Genomic DNA, 13,758 nt, shown 5'->3' on the forward strand with positions numbered 1-13,758 from the left:
CACAGTATATAAAGGAAGTACAATTACAAGAATCTACAAAAGGATAGAAAACACCTGGATTAACACAATATAGGAAGTCATATGATCAGATCTTGTCACCACAACAAAGCTTGAAAAGCAATATTGCACTTTTTGAAAAATCTTTTCAAAAAACGAATCTCTTTCTTTGATCTCAAATCTGTATCAATACTTGTTGTATTTGAATGTATATTTTTCTTTGAAAGAGAGACTATATTTATAGCTCTGAAATGTAGCCATTTAAGAGAGTTTTAATCATTGAATATGTTAAAACATGTTTTCAAAAAAAATGTTCTGAAAACACACATTTAACTGGTTGAAACCACGATTTAACCAGTTGAATGAGTTAAACTATTGCATAACTAATTCAAAAAGCAGTTTCAAAAACCTCAAGCTAGCTAAGTGACAAAGAACCGATTATCTCGATGATTCAACCGGTTGCTTTCCCTTTGTTTGGAAAAAATACTTTGTTTCTTTTAAACCTGACTGATCAAGCTTTGTGTAGGAATTAGAACTGATCTTAACAAAGATTCTAAACAACCTAATCTACACCCAAACCAAAAAGCAGCACAGCTTCAGGCTTAATGTGGTTTTGAAACGTCAAATCTCCAATATTCAACATTGTTCATGTTCATGTGTTCTTTTGAATTTTCTTGAGTTTTCTTCAAATTTCTTTGGTGAAATTTTTTCTTATAATTGAGTCATTTTAATTTTATTATCATGAAGTTTTGTCTAGAGTCATGATTAGTCATGAATTTGTCATCACATCCTTTAGTGAACTTTTGTAATTTTTTTTCAAAATTCTATATAATTTCAAATTCTTGAGTGTTTTTATTCTTATCTTTGAGTTCTTTAATTGCTATTAGATCATTATCAATTTTCTTGGTTTCTTGAAATTTCATTATCGCAATTTTTTGCACAATTTGTTTTTCTTTTTTCAAAATATTTTGTGGTTCGAAAAGAAGAATTAAGAGGTGAGAATATCAGTTCGTTTGGATCTGTTTGTGAAATTCTTGAAATTTATGGTGCGGTGGTGATTGTTGAATCTGAAACGTTTTTCAGATTTACTTGAGATTGTTTTCGTTTTCATTAGCGTCCATCTTCTGTTTGATTTCGTTGAAGTGCAATTCATCATTTGCGAGCGCGATGGTTCTTGAATCGGTAGAGATTCTCAATTACTTCTTCGCCGACACTGCAAAAGTTCATCGCAAAAAGAAAAATTGAAATCCGAGGAATCGGAGACATAGGTAATTGAAATTTAATTGTTAAGAGTCCATTGTTTGTTACTCTCTGATGTGCACAATCTGTTGAACAGAGATCGGTGAAACAAATTTTTTGATTTCTGATTGGTGAACTTGACGTGAAACCAACACGCAACCTTCTGATTGGTGAATTTGTCTTGTTCGAACGTAATATTGAAACGGAGAAAGGTGCAGTGAAATTCCAGTGGCAATTCATCCTGAGACATTAAGCGGTGATTGTAGCTGAAGCAATAACAAGGGAATCGGCCCTAATTCGTTCGGTGCTAATTGAGGTGCATATTCCTCAAAGAATGAGTGCACTAGCCACGCTAAATGCAATTGGTCTGTGAATTGGTAATTGGTAATTGGAATTGGCTAAACATTGCGTCAAACAGTTGGTGCGCAATTGGTGTTTAGAAATTGAAGACTGGTTTGGAGTTGCAGTTCTGCACCAGCCATGTTTTTCTGGTTTCTATGCTGTAACATTGGGCTAATTATGTTGGTGCATGTTCTTGCTGGTTGACCTGCTCGCCAGTTGACTCTGACGACAAGCTCTGGCTCCGTCTGTCTCTGTTGGAATCTGCTCTTCCATTTGTTGTGTTGGAGTGCGATTCCGTTGAGATAGAGAGACCCTACCTGTTGATTGCATTTCGACGACCAAGTCAATACAGGACCTATAAGAAACAAGAAGTAATAAGTTTCAGTCTTAGAAACAACATACCTTAACCTGGGATCTCCAGTTCCTTTTAAAGTTTACCTCTTCTAACAACTTTCTATCATGAGAATATAATCTTAACTGAAAACATACTCAACATGAAAATATTATGCTCAAGGGCACACTCTCACAATGTTGCAACAAAACAGAATCTTTCCTCCAGAGAGTGCATAAAATAATAACAGAATAACAACCAGGGTACCGACTCATATACCGGTATCAGGGGTCCAATTTGTTTACGTAGCCACCCTCAGCGTGGTGCTACACCTCTCTTCTGAATACATGCAACCTAACCTTTACGTGCCCTACCACACATGAGCTTAGGTTTAAAAGAAAACGTTTACTTAAGCTAGACCCCCTGCGCACTAAGCACACCCCTAGGTCCACACCCTTCACTAGCCGCCTAGGCCTTATGCATAAATTGTTATACGAAAAAGGAACTAATACATACATCTGGGGCCTAATCAAATGGCCCACCAACTTGGCCCAAGAGCCGAGCTGACCTGTCTATGGCAGGTGCTGAAGTCTGACCACCGAGCGCTGAGCTCTCAACGCTCTGGTCCAGAACACAAGCCCCCCAGGCTCGAGCTGAGCTTGCTTTAGCGAAGATGCTTCTTGCTCGCTCTTGGTGGCTTACGTGTCTTGTGTGTAGTGGCGTGACGCACGAAGCGTTTTTGAGAGGACATCTCACCACACTCCATCGTGAGCGTACATGTGGCCTTTATCAACGGCTGGAAGGCATTGCCGCTTACCCTTCCCAACATTGCGTTTCTTAATGTTCAAAACTCTTCAACATTTTGCACTGTTTCATTTCTCCCCTTCGAAGCTCTCGCGCCTCTTCTCAGACTCTTTACACCTCCTCCCTTAACCTGGCAAATTTCCTCGCCTCCACTCGCTCTTTTAATCGGGGTACCTTCTCCAACTCATGACTATGTACTGGTATCATCTGACGCTATCATTATATTCATATTACCTGTGTTGGGACTACTCTGTATTCATTTTGTTATGATAATACTAATTGCTATCTCTGTTAGCTTCATCTTTTTGCTTGAATCTGAAATGTGTGTTGCTTTCATTGCCTGAATGTGTGTCTGTATTTGCTTGTTGTTTTTTTTGTTTTAGATGCTCTGTTGTGATGAATTACCAAACCATGTACCCCTGGGCTCCTGAGAACCTCCTAGAGGAAACCTCCATATACACCTCTTCTGAGCAGATAGTGCTTTATATGAAAAGTGAACGCCCTAAAAAGTGTATCTTGGGAGAAAACGATAGAGGTCTTAAGTTAGTCCCATGCAGGGAGGACGAACTTGTTTGTTGTGATGAGTCCTCGGACCCTGATGGTCCTTTTTGTTATTTTTATACCACTGTTTTCAAGACAGTTCTTCTTCGTCTACCTTTGTATAATTTCAAAAAAGAGCTCCTTACCGAGATCAATGTCGCCCTAGCCAACTACATCCAAATAGATGGGCATTTGTTCTGGGTTTTTCCATCCTTTGTGCCCACTTCGGCCTTTTGCCATCTGTGGGGGTCTTCCTATATTTCTTTGAGGCCAAAAATTTGGGCTGCAATTTATTGGTTTCATTCAACGAGTGAATGGGAGAGCATTGTGATCACCCTTCCAACAATCTTATAAGGGTTTCAAAGGTAAATTTTTGAAAATACGCTACAACAAGAGGGACCCAACTCTTCTATATGGGTTCCCTTTGTACTAGACCCAGAAACCAAGCTTCCAAGGTTCTCGATGCCTAGAGAGCATGCCACAGCAGGACCAGGAAGTGTGCCTCTTCTTCTCCAATTTGAAGGTGGTTTTTTATACATCCACCCTTATAAGCAAAGAGTTCTCCCTATGGGGACTAAAAACATACATCGGTATCTTTTCTTCCTTTACTACTGATGTGGACTTACTTATATGCTTGCTGAAATTGTCCTATTTTTCTTGCAGACAGTATGTTGGGTAAGCTTAACAAGAAAGATTTGGAAGCTAGAGCCAAGAAGATGAAGACAGTTGCCCAAGCTCTCCTTGCTGAAGGCTTGAAGTTGGCCACCCCTGCTTCTGCTGACAACGAGGAGACCTACTTTGGATCGGTCTTCAAAAGGAGGCAAAAGGCCGCCATCAAACCCTCCGAGCTTTCCGTCTCAGACGGGCATGCACCTTCAACGCAGGCTGCTCCGCCAAGCCCACCTCCTCCTCGCGACATAGTAGTGGTGCAAGAGGGCGAGGGTACAAGTGCTCCAGAGGAAGGACTGTGGTATCCCAACTTGGATGCCCCTTCCTACCTTGAGAAGAACCTGCTACCTACCAAGACCAAGGAGAAGCTAGAGGGCCTAGAGGAAGACCACTTGGTAGAGCAGGATGTGAGGCAGCTGGGACATGCCTTAGACATAAAATGCCTAGCCATTTCCAAGTTGAGAGAGTGGAAAAGATCAGCCAAGAGGAAGTCTCACGAGCTCACTGAGCTGTTGCAACACGTTGGGGGTCTCAAGTAGGAAACATCCAAGCTTCACGAAGAGCTCCAGCGATCGCAATAAGAAGCTAAAGCTCTCTTGACTGAAAAGTCCAGGGAGGCCTTAGAATTATCCAACAAGAACGCAGAGCTTCAAGCCAAGGTGAAGAGGCTGAAGGAGGAGCTAGCTAAGAAGAATGAGGAGTTAGTCCAGAAGGGCGAGGAAATGGTGAAAGAAAGGGAAGCCCTTACGGATGATGTTGCAAACTCTTACATGGCGGGCTTTGAAAACACTGTCGCCCAAGCCTCAAGAATCTACCCCGAGATGGATTTCTCCCAACTCAATTAGGGCACCTGAACTCAGAGTCTTATTGAGAAAAAGTTGTCCCATCTAAATCACCATAGGAAGAAGTGGTTTCTTTTGAAAAATTGGAAGGAGAAGTTTTTGTAGAAATGTTATTTTTATCCTTCCTTGAAGATTTGTAGAAAACATCATGATGAGTAGTTTTGAAAGTTGTTTTCGTCAAAATATATGATTCCACTTTGATGGTTAGGTGAACCAACTTCTTTAAAGAAGAATACTCATATAATTCTACAACATCTTTAATTTCTCTCCTTAAACCACTCACAAACCTAGTGATCTTTGACTCTTCACTATCATGCATATTTATCTTACTCAAAATTGTTTCTAGATCTTTAAAATATTTGTCTACCGTCGTAGGTCCTTGATGAAGTCGTTGGAGCTTCAACAAGAGTTCCTTCCTATAAGGAGGAGGAACAAACCGCGCGCATATACATGCTTTCAAATCATACCAAGAGACCACGACTAGCCTCTTGTTTAGCCTAATGTCCATTACAGTTTGTTGCCACCATTGGTTGTCATAGTCTTAAAAAACTAGGGAAGCTAACCTAACCTTTTGGTCCTCGGTGACCTTATACACATTACAAAGATGTCCAACTTTAGCTTCTCATTCTATACAAAGTAGGGTCATTAGACCCACTAAAACTAGGTAACTTTACAAAATCAAAAGAATGTTGTGGTTGTTGTTGGTGTTGATGGTGTTGTTTGTCAAAATTGTGCACTTGCAAGGGGTGGCAAAGCGCACGGCCCGCGGGCCGCAGGTAAAAAACGCGGGGCGGGTTGACCCGCAAACCCGCAAGAAAAAAATATTGACACTTAGTAGCAGTAGGGCAACCTAAACTAGGTCATGCCAATTAAATCGATTTCAAACACGATAAAGGAGCAAGACATCAGTCAGAAAAGAAGAAGTAAGCAGAGGGTATTTTAGAAGTTACCCATGACCAAGCCTTCAATTGAGCTAAAAGTTATCTTATTTTTATTGTATTATTTTTATGAAAAATTAATTAATTAATTGTCATTGTTTTAATATATGCAAATGACGGGGAAGATTATAATTATGAAAAAATGGATGAAGGTTCTACTAAGGTGGCATTCAATGTTATTGAAATGGAAGAATGTCAATAATGTTTATGTTTAATGTTTTTGAATTAGGTATTTTTAATGTTTTGGAAGTGGAAGAATAGTGATATTTGATATTTATGTTAATGTTTAATGTTTTGATGTTTGACTATATTTGAAAAGGAAGGAAAAAAAAATTAGGTTTGATAATAACAAATATATAGGTTTAATTTGACAATTTTTTAATAACAAAATGTAAAAAATAAATATTTAATTTTTAAAAAAAAGAACGCGGGCTGGCCTGCAAACATGCGGGCCAGCTCTTATGCGGGGCGGGTCTGGAATTCTAGCCCGCAATAACTTTGCGGGGCGGGCCAACCCGTCCCGCATTTTTGCGGGCCAAGCGCGGGGCGGGCCAATGCGGGGCGGGCTAGCCCGCTTTGCCATCCCTAGCACTTGCCAATCATGTTCTTGACTCCCATAGTGCATGAAATGTCTAGTTGTTCTTAGTAGTTCCCATCTTCTTTCTTGAGTTTGCCTTGCTTGAGATTCTTCTAGTCTTTGCAATCTTTTCGCTAGTTGGCTTATTTCCTCATCTTTATGGACCATTCGCTTCTTAACCTCTACAAGTTCTCCCAAAAGGTGGGCTTTATGATGTGATTGCGGTATTGAAGATTCAACTAAAGACAAATGACCCATAATGTTTGCACAAAGAAATCAAACAATTAGTGAAAAAGAACTTAGAATACACTCTCTCAATTTTGCGTCACTTTTGGTGAAAACAAATTGAGAGGAGAACACTCAAAGCACTCAAAAAGAATTTTATCCTCTCAAAAAGGTCTATATTGGTGTTGAAAATTTCTCAAGTGAAAGATGACATAGCCAAACCCACTTGATCTCAAAGAACCACAACAAAACTTAAGAAATTTGAAAAGACAATCAAGAAAAGCTCAAAACAAGAAAGTTAAACCAGTTTTGGGGAAAAGAGATGCTGACAAAACTTGAAAAGGAAGACAAACAAGAAAAAGGCACACAAAAAGACTCTAAGATACTTACTAAACTTTTAACAATGAAACTTTCTTTAGAAATTTGTCAAAGCAAAAGGATAAAAAATTCCACAAGGTTGAAATCAATTTGCCAATCAAGATGAGCCTAAAATTTTGAAAATGTTGCTCTTTGAAAGATTCGAACACAAAATAGCTTGCACAACTTCTCTTACTTTTTTTTTATACTTGTTTTTGGATTATGGAAATGAAATATCCATAGTTTTGACCATGCATATTTTCATATAACTCCAATTTTCACAAAAAGTTTGGGATTCAAAATAATTGATCACTTGAAATCTTTTGTTTCGAACTTAAATCTACTTCTACTAAAACAAGTTTCTTATTACTTATAAACTTTCACAATTAAAAGCGAGTAAGTAGAGGCAAAAATATAAGGACTCCTAGAACACTAAAGAACTTATGACTCAAGGAAAAGAAGCAAGAACAATAAAAGACATAAAGGAACATTCAAAAAGCGAAACAATGCTATTGAATAAGGTAAATGCCGAATTTAAAAGCAAGAACGTAAAAGGCTGAAATTAAAAGTGCTTGAAAGTAAAGACAAGAATTTAAAGGTACTTGAATGTAAAGACAAGGAATTAAAGGTGCTTGAATGTAAAGGCAAAGAATTAAAGATGCAAGAAAGTAAAGTGCCAATCAACTCTAAACAAGATAAGCTTAAAAACTAATGTGCTGAATACAACATGATGTGAGTTGATTTTAGATGTTTTCATTTATGGTGACACTTTTACTTAAGATTAGGATTTTAACAATTAATTGTGAGGACCTAAGGAAGATTCCCACTAGACACGAACTTAACCAAGTGGTTAAGTAAGTGTGAATGTTCACTTCATAGAGACAAAGATGAAAAACAAGATATGGTAAGGATGAGATGCAATTGCGAAATTGAAATGAGCACAAGGTAAAACATCAATGGTGGTCATGGCCTCCCAAATGATGTACCATACTCATGATTATGAGTGAAACCCAAAAACAACAAATAAGAGACTAAGAGACAAAAACATAAATGGAATAGAGAAACAAAAAGAAAATAGAATGAGAAAACTTATGGTGGTGGGTGAGAAATGTCATGCCACTTGGAGGGTAGTTTTGCTCCAAGATGAGTGTGTTGACCACTCACTAAGAGCTTACACAATTTGTGTAGAGTTTATTTACTTCATTCAAATTCAACTTGTAAAATACAATGGGTAGACCTCCGATATATAGGAAAAGGAGCATTGGAAAACAAGTAAGAGGGGTAGGATGGGAAAAGGGAAAAAAAGGTCAGCCTTAGGGTTTGACTGTCAAACCCGCACCCTAGGCTTGTCCTTTTAAAAACTAGGTCAAATTGCCTTAATAATGGGCTAGGAACAAGCTAAAATGATATCTACACCCCTTATTATGCTAAAGGCACTTTAGTCTAGCATATCTGTGCTATTTGGACCCCTAGTGATGTGATTCCAATAGCCACTTAGAACAAGATTCTTGATACTTTGAGGAATCACCTTGAGCTGGAAAATATAGAGGCACTTTCTTAGAAGTTGGATCATGGTTCTAAAATCAAGAACTCACCAAAACAAGTACCAATTCTCAAACTCATTTGGATGAACCAAATATTGTCAAATTGAATCAACAAAGGAGAAGGAAAAGAAGAAACCGAACAGAATTTAAAAACAAAACAGAATATAGGTGCTGAAAATAGAAAAACCGAAAGCTAGACAACTCAAAACACAAGATAACATGAACAAATTGAAGAAGAAGAAAGGAAGGAGAAGAGAATGCTCATGAAGATGGAGGAATGGTTGGATGATCACGCCACTAGAAGAATGGATGCTCCTAGATGAGTGTGGAAGCCGCCACTTGAGGAAACCATGGTCCTTCAAGATAAGACTAGAGAAGAAGCTCAAAGCTCTCCAAATGCTCACTCCAATTTTGAGTATAGTTTCTTTAGATAAAATTCAAATCTGAAATTTACAAGGAAGGCACCTCTATTTATAGCCTAAGGTGCTGAAAAATGAAAGCTAAACAATTCAAAATTCCCTCCAAAAGCCACTAGAACCGGCGCTAATTGCCTAAGCAAGGAAGGTGTGATCCCTTCCTTCACTTTGGCACCCCCTATTCTACTCCTACACCTATCTACTAATACACCCCCCTAAAGGTCCTATTTAAAACCTAAAAGATGCTATAACAAAAGAGGTTTCTAAGGTTTCCCTCTAAGCACCTTCAACTAAAGACACTACAAAAAGAGAAAATAAATGTCCTCTAGCTCCCAAGGCTTTGAACATGCTTCTTGTAATCCTTTGAGGTGGACTTTGACCTCCATGGGCGTCCTCTATTTGTGCCTCCACCTCTTCTTGAGCTTGATGAGTGGCCTCCATGTTCTCTTGGGCTTGATCTCCATCATACTCCCCGAGTTGGAGAGAATTCGACCACGAATTCTGGAGACCTACAGAAAAAGGAGTTAGATCGCTGACATTAAAAGTATGACTACCTAAGAATGTATCAGGCATATCTAACTCATAAGCATTGTCATTAATCCTCTTGAGGACTTGGAAAGGTCCATCCCCTCGAGGCATTAGTTTGGACTTCCTTTGAGTAGGAAAACGATCCTTCCTCAAGTGAAGCCAAACCCAATCGCCCTCATCAAACAACAATGCTTTTCTCCTCTTATTGGCAAGTTCAGCATACTTGCCAACCTTCTTCTCAATTCTCTTCTTGATGTCTTTATGCAAAGTTTTCACAAAAGAAGCCTTTTCTTCCCCATCTTTGCACAAGACATCGTCAAGAAGGGGAATAGGAAGAAGATCAAGAGGTGTTAGGGGATTAAACCCATAGACCACCTCAAAAGGAGAATGGGAGGTGGTAGAATTTACTACTCGGTTATATGCAAACTCAACATGGGGTAGTAAATTCTCCCACACTCTAGGATTCCCCGAAATAAAGCATCTCAATAGTTGTCCCAAAGTTCTATTCACCACCTCGGTTTGACCATCAGTTTGTGGGTGGCAAGTGGTAGAAAATAAAAGCTTAGTTCCAAGCTTGCCCCACAAGGTCTTCCAAAAGTGACTCAAGAACTTAGGATCTCTATCGGACACTATAGACCTAGGAATCCCATGCAAGCGAACCACTTCTTGGAAGAAGAGGTTTGCAATGTGGCATGCATCATCCACTTTGTGGCAAGGAATAAAGTGAGCCATCTTTGAAAAACGATCCACTACCACAAAAATGGAGTCCTTTCCCTTTGATGTCTTGGGTAAGCCTAAGATGAAATCCATAGATATATCTACCCAAGGCATTGAAGGGATAGGAAGAGGAGTATAAAGACCATGGGGATGCATTTTAGACTTAGCTTTGCGGCAAGCTATGCATTTATCACACAAACTATGAACATGTTTATGCATATGAGGCCAAAAGAAATGTTCATGCAACACATCCAAAGTTTTAGCAACCCCAAAATGTCCCATTAAACCCCCCTCATGAGCTTCTCTAACAAGAGATAATCTAATAGAGCATTGGGGAACACAAAGACGTTTTCCTTTAAAAAGAAAGCCATCTTGAATAAAAAAGTCTTTGTGTCCTCCTTTAAGACACTCTTGATAGATGGGAGAAAAATCAAGGTCATCATGATAAAGTTCCTTAATGTGATCAAAACCAAGATATTGAGAGGTTAAAAGATTTAGCAAGGTGTATCTTCTAGAAAGAGCATCCGCCACAATATTTATTTTGCCTTGCTTGTGTTTGATCACATAAGGAAATTGCTCAATGAATTCCACCCACTTAGCATGCCTCTTGTTAAGTTTGTTTTGGCTTTTCAAATATTTAAGAGATTCATGATCACTATGTATCACAAACTCTTTGGGAAAAAGATAGTGTTGCCAAGTAAACAAAGCCCTAACAAGTGCATATAATTCCTTATCATAGGTGGAATAGTTGAGATGACTTCCCTTTAATTTCTCACTAAAATAGGCTATGGGGTGGCCCTCTTGAAGGAGAACAGCCCCAATACCTATGCTTGAAGCATCACACTCAATCTCAAATGTCTTAGTGAAATTAGGAAGGGCCAAGATGGGAGCATTAGTCAATTTTTCTTTCAAAGTATCAAAAGCATTTTGTTGTGCTTCTCCCCAATGAAAGACCACATCCTTTTTCACTATGTCATTGAGTGGTGCGGCAATGGTACCAAAGTTTGGGACAAATCTTCTATAGAAAGAAGCAAGCCCATGAAAACTTCGGACCTCATTCAAAGATTTCGGTGTAGGCCAATTTTGAATGGCCACCACCTTGGTTTTGTCCACATGGACCCCTTTACAACTCACAACAAACCCTAGGAATTCTATATGATCAAGAGCAAACATACATTTAGCAAGGTTAGCATACAAATGTTCCTTCCTAAGGGTTTCCAAAACTTGCCTAACATGCAATCTATGGTCATTCAAAGATAAGCTATAAATGAGAATGTCATCAAAGTAAACTACAACAAACTTACCAATGAAAGGTCTAAGAACATGATGCATGAGGCGCATGAAGGTACTTGGTGCATTAGTTAAACCAAAAGGCATAACTAACCACTCATATAAACCAAAGTTGGTCTTAAAAGCCGTCTTCCATTCATCACCCGGTTTGATACGGATTTGATTGTAGCCGCTTTTAAGATCAATCTTTGAAAAGATTTTTGAACCATGTAATTCATCCAACAAATCATCTAGTCTAGGTATGGGATGCCTATACTTAATGGTTATGTTATTTATGGCCCTACAATCCGAACACATTCGCCATGTGCCATCCTTTTTTGGCACTAAGATGATAGGCATAGCACAAGGACTCATGCTATCTTGCACCCACCCTTTTTCAATCAAAGCCTCAACTTGTTGGCGAATTTCCTTGGTTTCACTTGGATTGGTCCTATATGCGGGACGATTTGGTAAAGAAGAGCCCGGTATCAAATCAATTTGGTGCTCAATCCCTCTCAAAGGTGGAAGTCCATTTGGAGGATCTTGAAACACATCTTTGAACTCTTCTACCAAATTTTCCAAGCAATGAGGACTATCAACAAGTGTTTCTATGCTAAGAGTTCTAGGGATGGCTAAAAAAAGAGGATGATGAGCCACTATTTCCCTTTCAATGTCACGCCTAGACACAAGGAGTGTAGGCTTAGAACTCTTATCTTTTTTATCTTTTTTATCTTTTTCACTCTCCCTTTTTTTCTTCATGATAACTTGGTCCTCATGGACTTCTCTTGGAGAGAGAGATTTTAAAGTAACCTTGTGACCATGGAATTCAAAAGATAATTTGTTGGTAAAGCCATCATGTAAAACTTTTCTATCAAATTGCCAAGGCCTTCCCAAAAGAACATGAGTGGCTTCCATGGGCACAACATCACATAATACCTCATCTTTGTATTTTCCAATGGAGAAATGGATGAGGACTTGTTTATTAACAATTATTTCTCCTACTTCACTAAGCCATTGTAATTTGTAGGGCTTTGTATGAGAGATAGTAGGCAATCCAAGCTTATCTACTACTCTTGTACTAGCCACATTTGCACAACTACCCCCATCCACTATCAAGGAACAAATGTTGTTTTGAATAAGACATCTTGTATGGAAAATATTTTCCCTTTGACTTTCATCAAAAGGTTGTGAAACTTGTCCAAGAAGTCTTCTCACAACTAACAAGTCCCCTTCAAGTGGACATTCACTCTCTTCCTCACTAGATGCATGAGAATGCAATGAATGCTTTGAAGAATCCGAATCATGCTCACTAACTACAATGCCCTCATGCATGTACATACTTCGTTTTGAAGGACAATTTGCAGCAATATGACCATAACCCACATTTAAAGCATTTAGTGTTAGATGTTCTAGTGGGAGACTTAGGTCTAGATGTTGATGGCTTAGATTCCTTGGGTTTGAAAGAAGAATCTTTGGAAGGATGTTTTGAAAAAGAAGTTTTGTTTCTCCAAGACTTGGAGTAGTATCCATTATTGGAAGCATTTTTAAAAGAGTTTTTCTTAGCAAGTTGGGCTTCCACCTTCATTGCAAGATGAACTAAAGAGCCCAATGATGAATACTCTTGTAACTCAACAATGTCTTGGATATCCTTCCTAAGACCACTCACAAACCTAGCAACCATGGCTTCTTCACTTTCTTCTAATTCAATTTTAAGCACAAGCGTCTCAAGCTCCTTATAATATTCATCCACATTTAGCGTGCCTTGTTGAAACCGTTGGAGTCTCAACATGAGGTCTTTCCTAAAATGTGGGGGCACAAACCTAGCGCGCATATGATCCTTTAAAGAGTTCCAAGAGTCCACGGGAGGACCCTTGTGATAGATAATGTCCTTTACAATCCCATGCCACCATTTCATGGCATAATCACTAAACTCTAGGGTGGCTAGCTTGAGCTTATGCTCATCTTGGATCTCATGGATCTCAAAAATTTGTTCACACTTAGCCTCCCAATCTAAATACACATTTGGATCACTAGAACCATTAAAGCAAGGTAGTTTGACCGAAGGAAGCTTGGACTTTGCATCATGGTAGAAGCCATTGCCGTAGTGAATTCTTTCCCCTTGGTGATGATGTCTTTGTCCATGGACTTGGGGTGGAGGTCTCCTTCTCCTATGCTCATCTTCACGGCCAACATCATTTGAAGAAGCTCTTGAAGATGGTCTATGAGAATGATGTCCATCATGGATAGAAGGAGATGGTCTAGTTTGTTGGACCTCCATCTTTTGCAATTTCTCCTCCAACCTTCTAATTGTTCTTTGAGCTTCATGTAATTCACCAAGAATTGAAGCTTTGGAAGGAGAATTCTGCTTGTAGGAAGCATCACTTGAAGATCCAGCCATTTGTAATTAAAAAAAAACAGCAAAC

The 13,758-nt window shown here is 38.9% G+C and overlaps 1 long non-coding RNA gene across 1 annotated transcript; it reads left to right on the forward strand.

The window, feature by feature from the left end:
* Nucleotides 1-875: 875 nt before the first annotated feature.
* On the forward strand, nucleotides 876-4,996 carry LOC137815455 (uncharacterized). The gene is made up of 3 exons (XR_011081751.1): nucleotides 876-1,265; nucleotides 1,334-1,540; nucleotides 4,582-4,996. It is a non-coding gene; the product is annotated as an uncharacterized lncRNA (long non-coding RNA).
* Nucleotides 4,997-13,758: the final 8,762 nt, after the last annotated feature.

The sequence above is a fragment of the Phaseolus vulgaris genome, chromosome 1 (assembly GCF_000499845.2).
Source record: "Phaseolus vulgaris cultivar G19833 chromosome 1, P. vulgaris v2.0, whole genome shotgun sequence".
Classification (NCBI taxonomy): Eukaryota; Viridiplantae; Streptophyta; class Magnoliopsida; order Fabales; family Fabaceae; genus Phaseolus; species Phaseolus vulgaris.